Source organism: Plecotus auritus (assembly GCF_963455305.1).
Source record: "Plecotus auritus genome assembly, chromosome: 8".
NCBI classification, from domain to species: Eukaryota; Metazoa; Chordata; class Mammalia; order Chiroptera; family Vespertilionidae; genus Plecotus; species Plecotus auritus.
In genome coordinates, this window is record NC_137782.1 from 17,567,917 (window position 1) to 17,580,622 (window position 12,706).

A 12,706-nucleotide genomic window follows, 5' to 3' on the forward strand; every position below is an offset into this window, starting at 1 on the left:
CACTAGTCCCTCCCTTATGTGATCTGTGAACCTGGGGAACATTCCCTGTCACTCACATCTGTATCTCTCCTGAAGCCTGGCATAGCTGCCAAGTTTAACTTCCAATCCTTTTCTCTCCTGGATGACAAGTTTTGTTCCAGGACCTAATTAGCATTTCTTTTTCACTGTTTGTTCTATGTTGATTCTTATATCTCATTGTGCTTTGGGCCCAAGAAAGAAATTCTAATTATTAGCATTACCATCTATCATGCCCCTATTATAGTTTTTCTTTATTAAGAAGCCATATTTTATGGTTATAGTCATCTCAGTCATTACATTTGTGTAATTTCAATATGTAACTTAGGACTTTTTAGTATATATTTTGTCCTATGGTTCATGTAGTATGTATGCTTTCTAATCAAAACCACAAAGCATTGTGTGCTGGGGTTGTTTTGTATCTTTCTATCATCTGCTATATCTAACACACCATTAGTGCTTAGTAACAAATCCCAGTATGACTTTTAGATATGAAATATTTGAATTATTTACTAGTAGTGTAACTTACAATTTCATTTCTAATATATAGCGTTGCATATTTATCTTCAGTTCAACAAACATTTGTTGAGCAGCTAACATAGTACCTTATACATATTAAACCTTCAATAAATAGAGAATAATGCTTCCAATATTAGTGGCTTCTCTGCACAGTGAATAGAGCCAGAGCAGAGAAGAGGTAGTAAATAACTCCTTAAGCATTGTTTTCTTGATCACAGTTATCTACATTTTATTATAGAATAGACTGCATTAAAATAAGGCAGAACCTCATTTGAGAAGCCAATAGAAGATTTCATTGCCAAAGTTGTCATTTCCTTGAACTTGAGATGATCATAGGAATTTGGGAGTAGGGAATGATCTTTTGTGAGATTCAACCACTATTTTTTGTTCCCCTCTGCCCACTGATGGAACATTTCTTGAGTGTCTTCTCAGTAAGAGGTTTTAATGGATCCAAACTCAGAAGGATTTTGTACAGCCCAATGGTGGGGTGGGTATCGAGGATGTAGTGTTTATTATGTTAGGCAGAATAGACACATCAAAAAGCAAGACGTGAAGACTAAACAGCAGCCCTTAAAGAAGATATGCCAATGGCAAATAAATACATGAAAGGATGATCAATATCATTAGCTATTAAGGAAGTTCAAACATACACAATGAGATACCATTGCACATACATTAGGCTGGAAAAAAATAGAACAAATTTGGCAGTACCAAATACTGGCGAGGATATGGAATACTCAGAACACTGCCAGTGAGAATGCAAAATGGTACAGTCAGTTTGGAAGGTGATATCTTAAAAAGTTAAATATTCCCTTACATATGACCAGACAATCCAACAACTAAGGACTTACTGAAGAGAAACTAAAACATATGTTCACATAGAAATTTGTACATGAATGTTTTTATTATCTTTATTCATAATTGTCCTAAAGTGGAAATAACACAAATGTCCTTCAACTGATAGATAAATTAACTCCAGTACACCCATAGAATGGGATACTACTCATAACAAAAAGAAATAAAGTCATGGATGAATTTCAAAGGCACTCTCCTAAGTTAAAGCCAAACTCCAAAGGCTAAATGTCATGTGCTACCATGTATATGCCATTCTGAAAAAAAGTCAAAATTACAGAAACCTAAAACAGTACAGGCAGTCCTCGGGGTTACGTCAGACTCAATGTATGTCATTTCGTGGTTACATCGCCATCTCCCATTTATTTATTTAAAAGAAAAAAGTTCCGTTATTTCGACGTATGTACATATGGTGCTTTATGTTTTTTATTATTTATTTACCACAGGTAAAGGTCAGGAATTGTTATCTTTCTTTTATTTTTTTTTTACTGTTTCACTTCATACTGCTGTGTATGTGCTCCATGTGAGTGATATAGGTGCTTGTGTAGGTGGGTTCCGACTTCCGGTGAAAATTGTGCTAAGTCGCACTGTAGGAATGCATCTCCGATGTACTGTATAGTTGTTACCAGTAAGCATATAAGAGAGAGGAGTTGACTACAAAGGGGGCCATGTAAGGAAATCTTTCAGGTGAGGGAAGTGTTCTGGATTCTAAATTGGTGGTTGATTCATAGCTACATGCATTTATGAAAGCTCAGAGAAATATATACTAACAATCTTGGATTTTACCATGGTTTTTTTCCTCTTTAAATGTAAGGTTACCACTTTGAATTATTAAGTAAGATTGTGGAAGTACATCAGTGGAAACTCATTGAATTGATGTAGTTTTGGAAGTGGAGACAGGTAAGCACAAACTCAAATACAGCTTCAGAAGGCTAGTTTTAAAAAATGTGTTATTTTATCAACCTTTAAGAAGGAAGAGTTGGTATGCAGAGGAAGTCTGTCTGTTTTGTGGATCAGGACAAATAACTACTTGAGGATTAGAAGCAAGTTAGAGAATATGTTCTCCTTGTGAAGAGAATACACAGTATTTCTTACTTTAAGTACTATCTGAGGAACTTTGAACTGAATTTCCCTGCTCTCCTGGACACAGAAGAGCTCCTCCATCCTACCTGCATACGTATTTCCTAGCTAGTTTGTTTGGCTGCTGTAATAAGAGCATCATATTGGTATTTGTATATCCATTTTGTAAATTAGGAAGATGGATCTCAGATGAATGTATTGACTTATCAAAGGGACCCACCACCTGGCTGCCATAGACTTACAGAAAATGGAAGTTAAGGAAAGGAATAATATTTTTTGCTAATTACCAAGGAATTATAGAAATTCATTTTATGTGAAGCAATTCAGTTCGTAGTTATTGATAGTCTAAAATATTTAGGCTTTGAAGATACTGTGACCAAAGGCATAATTCTTATCCATAAAGGGGTAATGGTCTAGTAGGAAAAACAGTGCAGTCATATTCGTAGTAGGAAGTGTGTTATGATGGAAAAATTCCGAGTGGTGTTGCATAGCCCAGAATAGTGTGCAAAAACATTTAGAGGGTGTTTATATTTGGGCTGCACAATCAGAAGCAGTTCAAAAGGGAAACTGAGATATGGTCATAGAGGTAGAAAATTATAGAGTGAACTTTATATCTTTTAATGTTTCATGCAATTTAATCAATTTAATGGAGTATAATGTGCTTAGCCCTTTTTTATTGGACATTTACTTATAAATAATGTGACCACAAATGTTTTTGTGTATATAGCTTTTATCTTATTTTTAATTATCCCCTTAGAATGTATCCCCAAGTGTAGAATTACTGGGTTTTGCGATATAATCCTTACTTTTGAAAATACTTATACCAATTTAAAGTGTCATGAGCAATATATAAGTGCACCAGTCTTGCCATTACTCTCTAGCTTTGTGTAGTATTATATTTCTTGAAATTTTGCTAGTCAAATACTTACAGAGAAGTGGAAATAATTTCTGGGAAGAAAAATATTTGACCCCCAAAAAGTATGAAGGAACACAACTCATTTGGGGCATAGTAATGAGTATTATCTAGCAGAAATATTCAAAATGAGGCATTTTAATCATACAAATCATAAAATTTAGGGCATCATTTTATAATTTGAAACAAGAAGTAAGCTATGTTGAAACAATATTGGAAACAAGAAGTAAGACCAGTGTTCTTTAATGGGGTTTCATATATATGCATTGGGTCTTGACAAGATCCAGCCCTCAGGAAAAATTCATCACTGGTATATTTTATTTCCACAGATGTTATGAACATTACATAGCAACCTACTGCTGACCCAAGTCCCTGCTCCTGTATATTCATTTATCTATTGGTAACATGAGCAGTGCTTTCAGATGAGCCATGGACCTATTGGGAGAACTTGGAATGAGATTTTTTCCTAGAGTGAGTCCCACCACATTCTTTGTCACTTAGAAGTGTCAGGCAGAAGGGACTCTGACAGGCAGCTCCATCAATGTGAACAGAGAGTTTTAGATCAAGCCCAGGAACATTACTGTCAGAAATTACAACCTCAGCGTTGACATAAATGTTGACAGCACCATTTTCACTGATGGTGGTATCAGAGCAGATTATGATTCACAAAGGACTGTCCAACAAGCAATGATTTAGATGAAATTCCCCCAAATAAGTCAAGGAAGAGAAAGGAGAGACGCAAAATAGGAAGACTGCAGGTTATACAATTTTATTAAGTCAGAAGCATGCTATGGCAGCAAACATCTCTGTCCTAATAATGTGGGTTGTTTGCACATTTCTATAAAAAATCACATTAATGGAAATTTAGATCTTCCTCTAACTCTGGCCTGTCTCCTAATTCAGTCCTATGAGATACATAGTTTTGTGAAATATTTTGAAAGAATGATAATAGTGTATAATAAATAATAAGGCAGATGACCAACCATTTTTGGAGACCAGCAAAGTGTTTCAGAAATTAAGACTATGTAGGAAAACAAAATACCATCTTAATAAAGAAAGGTACATGGAGACCGGCTGGTATGGCTCAGTGGTTGAGTGTTGACCTATGATCAGGGAGGTCTTGGTTCAATTCCCGGTCAGGTCACATGCCCAGGTTGTGGGTTTGATCCCCAATGTGGGGTGTGCAGAAGGCAGTCAATCAATGATTCTCTCTCATCATTGATGTCTCTGTCTCTCTCTCTCTCTCTCTCTCTGTCTCTCTCTCTCTCTCTCTGTCTCTCTCTCTCTCTCTCTCCCTCTCCCTCTCTCTTCCTTCCTCTCTGAGAGCAATAAAAATATATTATTAAAAAAAAGAAAAGTACATGAAGATAGGGACATACTTTCCTTTTACACATATAGAAATGTTATTAATTTACCAAAGCTCATCCCCAGTAACTCTGCTTAACCCCAGTAACTAATTTCTCTAATATTGTGACACTCAGAGCTATTATATTAAGCAGCATTGTATAATGTCTTCAATTGTTTTTGACTGCTAAGAGATAATGTTTTGACCTTATTTAAATTTTAAATGCTTTTCTACTACTTTTTTTTTTTCCTTTTAGCCCTGAACATATAGTTGGTGAGGGATACATTGAAATATTTAAATGAATATGAATTGAGTTATCTTGTGGGAACCAAGATATATCTATGACTCATCCAACTTCACTCTTGTTCAAATGTGTTTCCTATTCTATTTGTTTTCAGAAAAAAAGCTCTGTATTTAAATATTTTATACAAAAATTATTTGAGCAACTCATAAATTATGTTTCTAAGCCCCTTAGGCAAATTGCCTAAAGTGAAAAATTAAGTTAAATAAATCCAAATTAAAAGATTTTATTCTAATCTCAAAGGCTTGATCTTGCTTCTGAATGTCATGGTAAATATAGCTGATGGCATTCTGGAGACCTTTGTGTTTCCACATTACAGTGACCTCTATATTAGTCTTGATCACTCATTTGATATTCATTTTTGAGTGAAACAAAAGAATTTTGTGTCTCATTGTTTTCTTCAATGTCTTAGTATGGTAGCTGGAATATAATAAGAAATAAAATAAGAAATACTTAATATGTGAATGAATCAATAAGTCAAGGTTGCTTCCTTAAATCCCTTTGGAAGCAGGCATTAAAAAAATTAGAAAGAAAGGTACAATGCATGAATGGAAATTGAAACTGATCTAATATAAGCATTATTTGCAAGAAAATAAATAAAATGCTCTGACCTGTAGCCATCATAAAATCAACTATAAATTGTATATGAATAATTTGTGTAGTATAACTTTGAGGGAGAAACTGTGGGACATGATGACCCTCCATCAATGATAAACTGGAAATATTGAGGAGTGAAAAATCACTAGTTTATTTTTCAAACTTTGATTTAATTAAGTATCACTCCTTAAAGAAAAAGTGTAGTGAAAATGACCTCCTTTTACAAATGGATGTCTGTTCTGCTGGAAGTCTGTGTGATGTGGTTACCATACCCCAATTAAAAACATCTCTTAACTTCTTCCTGGAATTTGCATTCTTGGAAAATGTATGAGTCCGAAAGATCAGTTGAGTTTTATTATAAATTCCATGGCATTCATTACATCTATTTTTAATAAAAATAATGTTTTTTTTTCTAAAAAAGAAAAGGTAGCCCAGTGTGGCTCAGCAGTTGAGAATCAACCCAGGAACCAAGAGGTCACAGTTTGATTCCTGGTCAGGGCACGTGCCTGGGTTGCTGGCTGGATCCCCAGTAGGAGGCATGCAGGAGGAAGCTGATCAATGATTGTCTCTCATCATTGATGTTTTTATCTCTCTCCCTCTCCCTTCCTCTCTGAAATCAATAAAAATATATTGAAAAATAAAAATAAATAAAACATAGCTTCTAGTAAAGAATTGAAGTACAGGAAAATATAGTGAAATTATGTAAAAGCAACGAAAATCCTACTAACCAAGATAATAGCAGTCTACATTTGCCACATGAGTGTGAACATGGCTAAACATCATCTGGACTTGATTTTTTTGTCACAAGCAGGCTGGTGTTGATCTTGCAGCCATCGGAAGACTCTGTGAAAAATGTGACGGCAAGTGTGTGATCTGTGACTCCTATGTGCGTCCCTGCACCCTGGTGCGCATATGTGATGAGTGTAACTACGGCTCCTATCAGGGGCGCTGTGTGATCTGTGGAGGCCCAGGAGTCTCTGATGCCTATTATTGTAAGGAGTGCACCATCCAGGAGAAGGATAGAGATGGTTGCCCAAAGATTGTCAATTTGGGGAGCTCTAAGACAGATCTCTTCTATGAACGAAAAAAAATACGGCTTCAAGAAGAGGTGATTGGTGGGTGACCTCTTTCTCCCCTCATCAAGCTGCTGCAGCTGCCAGAAAAGACGCCTACTACTGCCAACAGAAAGGGAGCAGAGTGCAGAACATCGCCCGAATTGCCTGTTAGTACACTGGCACCTCTCCACCCTTCCCTCTCCTCTCACCCAGATAAGGTGGTAGGAATGGAAAAGGATTCTTCACAGGGTGCTCTGGCAGACTAAATCAGAGAAAAAAATGATAGATTAGTTCCTGGTTTTTCTTGAATTCAAGAAGCAAGACTCTTTTTCCACATTGACAAGTTCTCTCTACACCAAGCGCTTCTAAAACAGAAATATTATCATTTGGTGATCTTTTGACTATAAAACCACCCGTGATCTTAGAACAGCTCTGATGGTAGTTGTCTTTGATGAAACATCAGCAGTGTGGTAGGGAGCTCTCAGAACAATAAATGTGGGCGTTTAATCTTGTAACACCAACCAGGTGGTGCTGGTTCATGTTCTAAGAAATTAGAAACCCTTTCTGTTGCTATTGTATTAATAAAGTAGGTGTTTATTTAAAAAAAAAACAAAACAACAAAGTCAATACTACTTTAGTGATTTAAATTATTCATCATATTTGCCCCTACTAAGCATGTTCAACACAATCACACTCCAATGATCTGATTTTGTGATTCCGCTTTGAGAGCATCAGAGGAAGAGAAAGTGGATTGGGAAAGGTGGAACAAGTAGAATGAAAATCTGGGTTAATAATCTAGCATAGAACTAATAACTGTCCGTGTAATAGCAATAATAACAACTTATATTTATGTGTGTCAAGCTTTCCTCTGAGTGATTTACATTGATCGTCACAAAAATCCACTGTTTGATACTATTTCCAAATTCATATTATACTTGGGGAAAAAAAAGTGAAATCAGAGGGGTTAAGGAAATGTGCCAAAGCCACAAATAGTAATTAAAAAAAAAAACCCATGAAGTCTGGCTGCACATACAAATATTTCCATCCAGAAACAAATGCTATTTTCAATAATATGATTCAAGAATTGTTGCATACTTTGTAATTATTTATGATTCTTGGAACCTATTTTGTCTCAATTCAGTCAACTAGAAAAAAATTACAATAAATAAATCAGGAGAAACTGGAGCTATCATAATAAGGTTAATGAATTTGGTGCACATCCATGCAAATTTTTTTGTGGAGATCAAATTTTTGGAATTCTGACAATTTAAAAATAATTTCTTAGACTCTATTCCTTGATTAGAGGGGATAACTGACACAGGTCTCCATGATCTCTGGACCATAGCTAACTATTGTGAATTCACTTTTTAAAAAATTCTTTATTGTTTAAAGTATTACATGTCTCCTTTTTCCCCCCTTTGAACTCCCCCTGGCCATTCCCACCCCCCAGCACATGCCCTCATTCCCCTACTGTCTGTGTCCATTGGTTTGCTTATATGCATGCATATAAGTCCTTTGGTTGATCTCTTACTCCTCCCCCCTCCCCCCGCCCACCGCACCCCTGTCTTCCCTCTTGAGATTTGGCAGTCTGTTCAATGCTTCTGTGTCTCTGGATCTATTTCTGTTCATTAAAGATTAAATGAAATAATCCCATTTTTCACAGGACTTTAGAGATGATCATTGGTGGTTTCACTCGAAGGTCTGTCATGTTGGCAAGAAGTACTATTGAGCTGTTCTGATAATGAAGAGGGACCTGTATGGGCTATGCTCTGAAATAATGGTTGAGGTAATCTGGCTCTAATGCCCTTCAATTCTAGACTTTTATTAATTAATTAATTTATTTTTAATTCTCACCTGAGGATATTTTTCCTTTTTTTAAAAAAATATATTTTATTGATTTTTTACAGAGAGGAAGGAAGAGGGATAGATAGTCAGAAACATCGATGAGAGAGAAACATCGATCAGTTGCCTCTTGCACACCTCCTACTGGGGATGTGCCCGCAACCAAGTTACATGCCCTTGACCGGAATCAAACCTGGGACCTTTCAGTCCGCAGGCTGACGCTCTATCCACTGAGCCAAACCGGTTTTGGCGAGGATATTTTTCCATTGATTTTTAGAGAAATTGGAAGAGATAGGGAAAGACAGAGAGAAACATCAATGTGAGAAAAACACATTGATTAGTTGCCTCCTGCACAAGCCCCAACCAGGGCCCCGACTGGGAAGAGCCTGCAACCCAGGTACGTGCCCTTGACCGGAATCGAACCCGGGACCCTTCGATCCACAGGTCAATGCAATATCCACTGAGACAAACTGACTAGGACCAATTCTAGACTTCTAAAAAGACAAGATCTGAATTGAAATCATTTCTCCACCAGGAGCTCTTTAACACTCAGTCCTGAGTCTGCAAGGTATTGAAGAGAATCTGTCTCCCACCATTCCCTGCTCTCCCTGCAAGTCTTCAGTCCCTTTTCAGTCATTGTCCATTTGGGAGGGAAGCCAACTGTTCCACCCAGTGCCACCTCGTTGACATGTTTATCCAAGCCCACAGTGGATACCCTAGAAACCCCAAAAAAGGAAAATTAATGCATTTCTGAAAAATGCTACTATTGTCTTAGCAATTCATACTCCTGGGGGCAGCTGCCCTGGTGTGTTGATTCTCTGGTCACAGAAGTTCCTCTGGGCTATGGAGGGTATTAAAGGCAGCAACTAATGGATGAAAGTCTGGCCGCTGCAGGTGTAGGCCTTAACTGGAGGATCAGGTGCTCCTAGAGAGTGTGCACAGAGGGTGTAGAAATAAAATGACTCAGAGAATAGAGCCATGGGAAGGCCATACTCCTCCGAACCCAAATAAAGGCCCCTTAAACACTCCCTCTCAGAAGCTTTGTTCCATCTCAGCTGAATTTAACAAGGATATAAATAATTATATTCTGGCATTCCAGTCAGCCATCATCACCTGGATTTTTTTCTTTTATATGTGTCTTATTGTTATTAGTACTCTTCATTATATGACATCATCACCATCATCATCATCATTAATTTCTAGGAATCCCAATATAAATAATTTTTAAAGAAGGCAAATATATCATGATTAGGATACAGAACAGCTGAGGAAATAATTTTAGTATTTTTATGAAGAAAAGAATGTAATGAAAAGGAATAAAGATGTGGGAGAGAAGGTGAGAAGTGCAAAGACCTTGCTAATACTGCACTTGTCAATTTATTAATGGATTTGGGTTCAGTCCTTCTAAATAAATGAACTTTCTAATTCTCTAATAATTTGACTTTAAATGATGTAAATATTTTTTAAAAGGTGGACAGACATCAGCTAAATAATTGGAGATTTCCTATCAACATACTCTTTTTCAACATCAAATATTGTCCAAGAACTTACAAGGCCATTTTGACAATATTTTACCACTAATTTTAAGGATTTCAAATAATGACTATAAAGAAAATAACCTGAACTAGAAGTATTTTTAACCATGAAAAAATTGCATCTTATTCTTTTTTCTTCATAACCTGTCTTCTTTCTTTCCTCTCTTCAACAGCATAAAGATCTGCAAAACTAACACAAAATAAAATTGGAAAAGAGATAAATGTTTGAAGCATCGTTCTATTTTCCATCCACACATTTATTTAACACTTATTGCAGATAACTTATTTAACTTCCACCACAATCACAGAAGTATCTATACTGAACTCACATTTAACACAGAGAAACAGAGAATTACAATGGATATATGATTTGCCTATTGTTAATATAGCTGCTGAATAGCATAGGGTTTATCATTCCAGGCTGACTATTTTATTTTTAACTACCTGTTACTATGTGTCTTTATTTTTCATGCTGACTTTCTGTATCATTTCCATCCACATGTTGGGAAAGTTCTAGCTCTAGGCAATTATATGTATTTCTGTATTATTATTTTTTAAATGAAGAGTTTTCATATTCAGAAATATAACATTTAGAAGAAAGTCAACTATATGACATATTCATCAAGAATTTCTTCATTGTAAATGTAGTTTGAATAAGTCTGATTGCTAATATAATTGAGCAACTTTGGCCTTCATTGAACTTTTTAAAATATATTTTGTGAAATGTATGTTTAATTATCTTGCTCATTTTTCTTTTGGAATATTTCTCTTATTAATGTGTAGAAATATATCATATACTCAGATATGAGCCCTTGTAATTAGTGTGTTCCAAATGGTTCTTTTCTACTTTTTGGTTAGCCTTTTTGTTCTTTTAATGGTGTCTTTTGATGAACAAATTCTCTTTTAATTTAATTCCATATATCAATCATTTTTGGGGGGTGGGGGGTGGGAGTGGGAAAGGAAGAGTTAGTATTTCTTATATCTTGTTGAAAAGTATTTTTCTATATCAAAGTCTTGGAGATTTGGAGATATTCTTTTACATTATCTTCCAAGAGATTTATTGTTTTCCATTTAAATCTAAAAATCAATGTGGAACTGATTTTTTAATATAATGAAAAGGAAATTACATGGCAATTATTTTTATGTGGATATCTAATTATCTAGGTGTGATTTAATGGAACTATAGTATTGCATTTTCCCATTGTTCTAAAGCAACAGCTATTTTCCTAAATCAGGTATTAGATAACTGTGTTGGTTTGTCAACTCTCTATTTTATATAATATCTCTATGTGTCTATTTTTGTGCCCATAGCACAAAGTCTTAGTTACTGTGGCCTAATGATAATTCTTGATATCTGGTAGAGCAAATTTTCTTACTTTGTTCTTCTTGAAGGGCATCTCATCAATTCTTGTCTCTTTGCATTTTCATATATCTGAGGAGGTAAAGGTAAAAAATGTGTAATAATAATGCTACCAATAAGAACAAAATTTACTGACTACTTCCTGTGTTCCAGGCTCTATGCTGAAGAGCTACTTTGAGCATTTTATCTCATTTTTAGCTTAGACCTCAAGGTAAACTGTAGAATAGTTAAATATTATCATTCACATTTTGAAAATATAAAATTGAGCATCAGGAAGCTTTAGTACCGTTCACAGTTATACTTCTAGTAAGTAGATTATTGCTATAGTTATCTAATGTTGCATCATAAATTACCTCAATATTTAGTAACTTAAACCCCTGACATCTATATATATATAAAAGGCTAATATGCTAAGTGTCCATCTGACCAGTCACTATGACATGCACTGACTACCAGGGAGCAGATGCTTAATGCAGGAGCTGCCGTGACACACACTGGCCATTTACAGAGAAATGGCACCATGGACCTGGTGTCCACAAAGCAACACTTGGCTTCCCACAAGTGGTGGGATCCAGGCCCCACCAACACCCCAGAGCTATAGCCCACCAAATCACAGCCAATGCTACCAAGACCCCATGGCACAAAATGCGGCCTACAGCCCAGCCCAGCCCAGAAATGGTGGCTGTGGGTGCCAGGTAATGACATCATGTAGCAACACCCGGCTTCTTCACCCTAGCAACTAGCCTTTTTGGCATTTCTTCAGCCCAGGAACACGACTTGCTTTATAGCCAGATGGAAACATTTGACACTAACCAAATGTCTGTGAAGTGTTTTCCCATGCCTCATCTCATTTGATCCTCACAGAAGTCCTCAAGTAGGTAGATAGGAGACTTGGTGGAATCCTATTTTCTTTTCATTAGCCAGAAAATGGAGATTTAGAAAGCTTAGAAACCTGACCCGACTGAAAAGAAGTAAGAAATAGTGGACCTTGAAAATGACTTCAGGTTTTCTCACTGCACAGAATATTTTCAATCACTGCTGCAGTTAAATATTTTACTCTTTGTTCTCCCTGCGTGATCTACAATAATAATCTGCTTCATGTTGATATTTACTGCTGTATTGCTGACAATACCTGAAAGAGAAGTTAGAGTGCTTAACTGGGCTGGAAAAAGTTTAGCTACATGAGAAAGCAGGTCTAATTAAGCAAGTTTATTATATATATATATATATATATATATATATATATATATATATATATATATAAAAGTCTAAGTTGACTTGCACATGTGCTA

At 35.9% G+C, this 12,706-nt stretch overlaps 1 pseudogene across 1 annotated transcript; it reads left to right on the top strand.

Annotated features, from left to right (window-relative positions):
* Positions 1 to 6,390: 6,390 nt before the first annotated feature.
* Positions 6,391 to 6,734, top strand: LOC308256172 (PHD finger-like domain-containing protein 5A; annotated as a pseudogene). Its single transcript has one exon. The product of its transcript is annotated as a PHD finger-like domain-containing protein 5A (transcript).
* Positions 6,735 to 12,706: the final 5,972 nt, after the last annotated feature.